General features: G+C 33.4%; 1 long non-coding RNA gene across 1 annotated transcript; it reads left to right on the forward strand.

Moving 5' to 3' along the window:
- The first annotated feature begins 370 nt into the window (after positions 1 to 370).
- LOC136222467 (uncharacterized) lies at positions 371 to 803 on the forward strand. Its single transcript, XR_010685646.1, has 3 exons — positions 371 to 465; positions 584 to 645; positions 781 to 803. It is a non-coding gene; the product is annotated as an uncharacterized lncRNA (long non-coding RNA).
- Positions 804 to 9,001: the final 8,198 nt, after the last annotated feature.

Below are 9,001 nucleotides of genomic sequence, written 5' to 3' on the forward strand. Positions count from 1 at the left end.
TCACTAAGGTAGAGTTAAAATTATATTGCCTCCTACTTCAAAATATACATATATGCTTATGGGAGGAGAACACATGCCTAATATATATGAAGTCCAACTTTTACCATATTGTGTAATTTCAAACCTTATAAGGGTGAAGGTTGGAGGGTGGCCAAAACCGGCAATTGTGCTATCATTTGCAGTTGAAGGAGATGGTATTGGCGTTATTGAAGGAATCTGATCTAGTTTTATCTGCTGATGTTATTGAAACAATTGTAGACAAGGTATGTATTATGCAATGTGATGTACACTCTTCTTGAGGGTTTGGTTCTCACTTTGATTTCTGATTTTGATGTTCATGTCTATTATTCAGACATTTAGCGAGGCGGATATAAAGGGTGATGGGAGGATTGATCAAGAAGAGTAGGAAGAATACGCCCTAAAGAATTCATCGCTCCTAAAAAACATGACGCTGCCTTATTTAATGTAAATATCCTAATTAAGCTTTAAAACTTACATTGAATGCCCCATGAGATATAACATTCTGACTATTTCATGTTAAAGAATCTGCTGTTTTTGTTGATTTAACTTTTTGCGATTTCAGGGACATAACTCTAGCATTTCTGAGCTTTGTGCTAAACACGTAAACCAGTTAGACACAAACAGGTCATTTTTCAATCCTTAATATCATTTTCCAAACCCCATTAATCAGAAGCATGGCTGGTGTTTTAACAATTCATAGAGATATTATAACTTCAGTCCCCGTAGCAACCATGTTCAAGATTTTTGTCCTCGAATCAGATAAATTTATCCCCAAAATCATTCCGCAAATCACCATTGAAGTTCTCAAAGGAAATGGAGGCCCTGGAACCATCAAGAAAACTTCCTTTGCTGTTGAAGGTAATTTCTTATTTTCATTTCTGTCAATAGAGGAATATCTTTATAAATCGTGTTGTCATGTCAAAAATTGAAAATGCAGGAGCAGAGTTCAAGTATATCAAGAAGAAAATAGAATCAACGGACACAGAGAATTTGAAGCACAGTTACAGTGTGATAGGAGGAGAGCCATGGATGGAAACACTTGATAAGGTTACTCATGAATTCGAAATGGTGAGTTTGGATGGAGAAACCATTGTTAAGTGCAAAAGCTTGTATTTCGTAAAGAAAATTCGGAGGTTGATGAAGACATTATTATGGCTGCTGCTGATAAGGCTATGGAAGTTTTTAAGGCCATTGAAGCTTATATCTTGGCTAATACCTGATGTGCGAATTTAATTAAATGAATTTTATGTTTTGATTTGTTTATTTTTATGCTTTCTTTGAATAATGGAGTGTAACAGCCTTAATTTGTCTTTTAAATGAAAGTTTACAGTTTGTGTTTGAAATTTATTATTATATATACCATTTTGTTGTAACAAAGTTTATTGGGTGTTTCAGTTGCTCATTTTGTATGTTCTATAATATTCTTATTTTTTTATTCTTATTATTTTACTTATTAAATATTTCTTTGTTTTCTATATTTAATTATATTTAAATTTTTAATTTCTATTTATGTAGAATCAAGTAAATTTTTTATTATAAAATTTTATGCTGGATGCTGGAAAATTTTGTAAAATTAAAAAAATCAATATTTTGTGTCGCGCGTGGTGAAAGAGCGATACAAAGTGTACCAGATTAATCGGGGAGCTTGTGTCGCGCACTCTTGGAGTGCGTCACAAGAAGTATCATATGTTGTGTTGCGCGCGTGTAACAAACGACACAACAGATGAGTAGATTGTGTCGCTCTCAAGAGCGATACAAAGTCCTTGTGTCGCACCCCTGTTGTGTCGAACAAAAGTGCGACACAACAACCTGAAAAAATGCGACACAAGTAAGCATTTCTGTACTAGTGAGATATACTCACTGTCCAAATGATGAACACTGGAGTGCACTTTATCGCTTACTGAAATACTTAAAAGGTACCATGAATTATTGTTTGCACTTTACTAATTTTCCTGCTGTTTTAGAATGATATACTGATGCAAATTGGGTATCTAACAATGATAAGGTGAGTTCCACCAGTGGCTATGTGTTTGCTCTAGGTGGTGGTGCGGTGTCTTGGAAATCATCCAAGCAACCTGTATTGCTTGATCAACCATGGAATCAGAATTTATAGCTCTTGAATTGGCTAATCAAGAAGCAGAATGGTTGAGGGCTCTAGTAGCAGATGTTCCATTGTGGGGGATTTCTTCTGCACCCATTTCAATGCATTGTGATTCACAGGCAGCTATCGGTACTGCAAAGAATAGTGTCTACAATGGAAAGAGAAGACATATTCGCATTAGACATGGAATTTTGAAACAACTCTTGAAGAATGGGGTAACTGCCTTAGACTATGTGAGGTCGGAAAAGAATCTAGGAGATCCTTTTACCAAAGGGTTACCTAGAACAGTTGTACTTGAGTCGTCGAGGGGAATGGGACTAAAGCCTGTTCAATAAAGCAAATATGGTGGAAACCATTCGTGGTCAAACGAAGCCATATTGTCCTTGCTATGCACTATACTTCTTCCATTCCTATGGCAAATAATAGTGCATGTGTTATCCATAGCCCGATTAAGTGGTGGTTCATGATCATGGACTTGATGGATGTGTTTTGAAGGTTGAGTTACGAGAAACTCTTAATGATCTCAAATTGAGATCACCTATTTGAGTGTGGAGGTGGGCCGCCTTCTATGAAAGACTTAGGCAGTCTTTCTAGAGCACTCATGAGACCCAAGGTGTACGCATGGCCTTCAAAAACGTTGTAATGTTTTATCGCGGAACAACAAAAGTTTTTTAAGGTTATTTACGTGCTGTGGGGGTCTCAGATGAAGTTTTAGAAGTTCAAGAGCAATTCACTTTTAAAACGTCCCTCTGTTGCCTCATCTCACTACGTATCAATTCAATCGAAAGACATTATTACTTAAGTTTTCATAACCTTATCCTACTCCTTTTATTTGCCCAGAAAATTATTTTCTTTATACTATTTTAAAATCATTTTTTATAAAGCCATTTATGGAGGATTGTTAGAAAAATGGCTTTGGTGTTGAATAAAAATGGCTTTGAAAGTGTCGGGTATATTTGTCTTTAAGCACTTTGCTCTCAAGAGCAATTTTACAATCCCACATGGGAAACATACAACCCTTTGAGTGGGTATATATAGAATTGGGCTTTAGAAGCCTTTAAATTGTGTTAAGTGGTTTTTAGCAAATATACCACACGCGCGCGCTCGCTCGTTCGCGCGACGCCCGCCCGTCTAGACTAGACTAGGACCGAATTTCCTTATTTATCTTCAGCTTTGAAGACACAGTTTTTCCTTTTTATCTCTTCAATCAAACTTTCTGGGCAATTAAAAATACGCTTTTGCTGTTCCATCATCTTCGACTTTGACTGCACAAGTTCGAAGGTTTCTGTGTTAACCTTGGGGAGCGGCCAGAATTACAGATTGCACCTCGGTCTGCCAAAATCGCTTTCAAGGCAGTGGCCCCGCCACGGCACAGTTCGATTTCTGTTCTTAAATTCCAATCGGTTTTTTTCGGTAACCCTTATCTATTTCCTACAATATATTAGAAATATCATATTTTTTTAGTGAAAACTGAGAGTAGAAAATTAAAGTGATGAACATTTAAATTAGATTGACATGCTCAAACACTTTTAAAATAACCGGACCCTTATATTATTAAAGAAATAAAATAAAACAAAATCACAAGTTAAAACGACAGAAAAAAGACCCTAATCTTTATTTATAGGCTAATGATGAGAGATGAAACACATAAGTAATGTAAAATTACATAGATGATTCATGAATTGATCAACAATTGCAGTGACAGTAAGCCTTTTGATTTTGGGAATGCTTGCAAAATCCACTTGTGCAGTCAGAACAATAGATTGTGCAATCAGAATCAGCTGAGCATCTTGGTCCATCACTGTTGCAACACAAAGGAGCAGGAACTATTTCACCCATCACAACCTTTGGACTATAACCATAATAATTGATATCAGAATAAATATTTCAAAAACTCTCATTTTTTCACTGTTAGTTACACTTAAATGCCTCTATTCATATCAATTTCTCTTCTTCTAACTTATTTTTATACTAAATCTTTCAGTTACTTTAAAGGAAATAAAATCCTTTTATTACTTAACTACTATATATATATATATATATATATTCTATTTTATAAAATTTTCTTACCATTATTGCACATGGGATTTATTTTTACTATTATTGAGGGTCTGACAGATTTCTTATGGTGTGACAATGAGCAATTTTGTAATTAAGTAGGGAAAGGTGACAAATTTGTAAATAAAAGGAAAGAGAAATTTTTTTTATTTCTTTTCTTAAAATGCATTTTCCCGACTTTCCCAACCTCATTTTTCAAAAACTTTTATATCGTTGGACTCGTCTTAATTAGACGGTCATTTTAAGATCCCAGAAGCTCGGGTAAAAAAAAATTTAATTCTTAACTCAAAGTGAGATTCTTTACGGTTTAGTTCCAAACCAACGGAATACGGCGATTAGGTGTGCATTTTCTGGCCAGAAAACAAAAGTACCCAGAAAATTCTCAAAAAACTCCAAAAAATGTAAAACATTATTCTGAAAAACTTTAATTCTTGTGTCGAAATTAGGTTCTTTACGGTTTAGTCTCAATAAATTATTGAAATATGTAAAATGGATAAAATTAAGGAAAATGAATTATTGATTTTTAAGGGTAATTTTTTTATTTTCAATAAATTTTAAGGATTAAAATTATTTTCTAAATAATATAACTAATATAAATTTGAAGATACTATATTAAATACTAAAAAACAAAAATGAAATTGAAGACGATAAATAATAAAATTGATTTGGAAGAATTGGTAAACAGATTTATTATGTTGGAACAATATAAGTATTATGATGGAACAATATAACTATTTTGTTGGAACAATTGATACACTTATTTATTCGGTTGGAACAATATAAGTATTATGTTGGAACAAATGGTACACTGATTTGGAACAATTTCGTACACTGTTGGAACAATATAAGTATTCTGTTGGAATAATTTAAGAATTCTGTTAGAACCATATAATTATTTTGTTGGAACAATTGATACGCTGATTTGGAACAATTGGTACATTAATTGGAATAATTTTTACACTAATTTAGAATAACGTGCTGGCGTCCAGCAATATGTGCTGGTTTTTCCAACACATATAGTGCTGAAAGGTAGGACAAAAACGTGCCAAAAAATTATCAAAAAATTTCAAATCATGTAAAACATCATTTTAAGAAACTTTTATTTTTGGCTCATTATGATTTTAACACAACAAATTGTTGAAGTATGTAAAATAGATAAAATTAATAAAAACTTTTTTATTGGAACTTAACCGTAAGAAACCCCACTTCGACCTAAGAATTAAAGTTTTTCAGAATAGTGTTTTGCTTTTTCTAAAATCTTTTGAGAATTTTCAGGACACTTTTTTTCTCTCCGGAAAACGACCACCCGGATTCCGTTCACCGGAAATTTTTTTACCTGAGGATCTCAAAATGACCGTCTAATTTAGACGAGTCTAATAGTATAAAAATTTTAGAAAAACGAGGTTAGAGAGATCAGGAAAATATATTTTAACGAAAAGAAATAAAACAATTTGCTCATTGCCATTTTATTTACAAATTTGTCACCTTACCCTTTTCAATTATCATCAAAACAACGTAGTTTTGTTATGTCACACTCCTTGCCACACCAGAACCACTTGTCTCACCCTATATATATATATAGGGTGAGATCACTTATATTTAAAGTACCATATAAGCATTATTTCCACATATATATGCTCATATGCATGCATACTGCTACCTATAAATATAACTCATCAAAACCATGTCATGCATCCAATACTACCTACAAACTTTAATCCTCTCTCTTTCAAATACACTCGGGTTTTTTTAGTTGCAGGGGAAAAAGATGGAAAACAAAATAGCTACAATTTTGATTATGGTAGTGGTAATTGGGTCATTATTTGGCAAATCAGAAGCAATGAGTTTTCATAAATGCATGGAGGGTTGTTTAATTAAATGTGCTATTCGGCCATGGTCAGCCGTTTGCCCTGCAAGTTGTACTGCTAAGTGCATAATCAGGGCGACTGGAACCACTGCTAATGATAACCAACCATTTTGCACCTCTGGTTGTGCTTCCACACTCTGCTCCAAACTTATCACCCAAGACAACTATAGTAAATATTTCTCTCTTTCTTCTCTTTTCGTTTCTTATATCTCCATTAATTTATTGGTTTGGTTACAACCTTTTTCATAATTTCTACTATGGTACCCGTTTTGTTCAAATGCTGGTACCACATCAGCATATAAGTAAGTGATGGAATTATAACCAAATAATCAGTGTCTATTGTCAAAAGTTTAGTAAGAAATACATCTATTTTTTTGGGATTAGAGTTATATGTTGCCATGTTCAATTTATCACAGATTTGAGAAATTATGAAAGTAAAATGTTTAATATTTAGGGACTGTATTTTTTGTGGTAAATATAATTTTCTTAATTTTCTCCCAATTATGGGGTCATGGAAGTTTTAGTCGGCCCCCCTCAAAACAGTATGAAACCAGTTTAGAACGTCTCTTTTTCGTGTGAATTTTTGGTTTCATCCCCATCTAAACTTATATTTATTTATATGTTTGTTCAGATTTGGATGAAGTGGAAGGTTGCGCCAATAGTTGCTCACAATCATGCACAAAGAGTTTTTGATGGACACGAAATTAATCTTCCCCTACACAACTATATATACATTTCAATAAAGATCCATGTTTCATCCATATTTAAAAATCTAGATATGGAGAAAATGGATTACTTATTAATAAGTGTAACCTTGGTATCTTACTTTTATATACAGACTGGACTCTCATGTCTACAAATTAAGCATATGGTTGATCATCTTCCTATAGCTTTGTCAACTTGGTTGTTAATTTCTATTAATAAAAGACCAATAATTTGTTTCTCCAAATTTTCTTGTTCAAATTGTAACTAACCCCAAAAGGAATCTTGAATGGTTATGATTGCCTCAAATATTTAAGGAGGCATGTGGTTTCACAATTGAGCAATGTGGTATGTTTAACACATTTCAATGTTGTTATTGAAATTAATTAATTAAGGACTCTTTCATTTAAATGAATAACTTTTGAGAATTTATCGAAATATCAGAAAACATTTTTATTCTTAAAATACAAACGACTTGAATTATTATTTGAAAAATACAATAGAACCAAAATGTAAATTTCCAAAATATTGTTTTCGAACATTTCCTAGAAAAAACCAAATAACATGCAAGTTGTTACTAAGAAAATCAATCACATATTCCTAGCATAACAATAGTATATCTCCATATAAACTCTCAATCAAAATTGCACAAAACAACATTTTCTATTTTGATCTCTAAATTCCAACATTGATATCTACATTCAAAAAATAATCGACATTCTTTTATTTGATCCCAATTCATAATACAAAGATTCAAATTATTTTCAGAAAGACAACGAAAATGGAAGAAATTGCAATACTCATACATCACAAGCATACATGGACTTAATAAAACAAATTCATCAACTACAAATCATCCGAATGCTACATATTCACAAACTTCTTAGAAGCAATAAAAGATAAGTTGTAAATCTATCAGACAAAAAGAACAAATTGAAATTAGATTCCGACAAAGGAACAATAACAACTAATGCAAATGAACAACTATATGACAGTAATATTTTATCTCGACATAAGGCAAGAATAATATAGTGATGGAGTACCCTCTCTACATCACATGTCTCTAGAAAAAACATGATTCAACAATACAAAAACAATAAAACATGTAATTAAATATAACAAAAATCTTTATTTCATAAGGTCTCATGGAAAATATGAATGAACATCCTCCAATAATCATGAATACATATTTTATAATCACTAATAACAAGATTCCTTAGATTTTCAAATGTGTTCAATAAGATAAAACATCAATTAAGTGCACACAATTTCATCTGCTAAAAAATAAATGAAAGCTGATGAAATCCAGTGAAATCCAATGAAAATAGCTACAACTCATTACTAAAACATAATATTCAATTTTGAAAATAGCTACAACTCATTACTAAAACATAATATTCAATGTTTAACACAAAATAAATAACCTAAAATGAAAAACTGACAAAACTAAAACATGAATCATTATTCTCACTTATAGCACACTTCTCTCTTCCATGCTAAGTTCCTAAATTTATCTTGATTTGATAATTTCCGTCTATGGATTCTCTCTTGCAATGACAAAACGATTTCCTCGTCTAACAAATTATGCAGGTGAGGCTGTGTATGTGGATGACATTCCCTCTTCCGGTAATTGTCTACATGGACCATTCATTTGCAGCAAAAGGCCTTCTGCAAGGGTAAAGGGTATATAATTCGACTCTAATTTTGTGCGTGATGGAGTGACTGCACTAATGTCATTTCAAGATATACCAGAAGGTGGGCAGAACATAGGTGCTAAGACCATATTTGGTCCTGAACATTTATTTGCTGATGGTCTTACTCAGTCTGCTGGGTTATGCGTATGATTAGAATGTCGCTGCTGTCATTCTGTGTCTAATAAAGTCTATGAAATGCTATGGATAAGTTGCAGATACACAAAAACACGCAGATGTAGCATCAGACATTGCTGTAGTTGATTATGACCTCGAAAATCTAGAGCCTCCGATTTCAACTGTAGAAGAGGCTGTTGAGGGAGTGAATGATGCGGACATCCTAACTGGGAGCAATAATAACACGCACCTTGGCGGATCTCCTTTCGGCGTTCCCACAGAGGCTGTATCTAAGAGGGCGGATCCCCTGGACACGCGAGCGGGGCGGATCTAGGCGTACGCCCTGAGGCGTACCACAACTACACTGGGCGGATCTCAAGTTTACTTCCTGCCGAAGGAATTCACCAACAACCTCTGACGTTCCGTACCTGCACCTCTGTAACT

Source organism: Euphorbia lathyris, chromosome 3 (genome assembly GCF_963576675.1).
Source record: "Euphorbia lathyris chromosome 3, ddEupLath1.1, whole genome shotgun sequence".
NCBI lineage: Eukaryota > Viridiplantae > Streptophyta > Magnoliopsida > Malpighiales > Euphorbiaceae > Euphorbia > Euphorbia lathyris.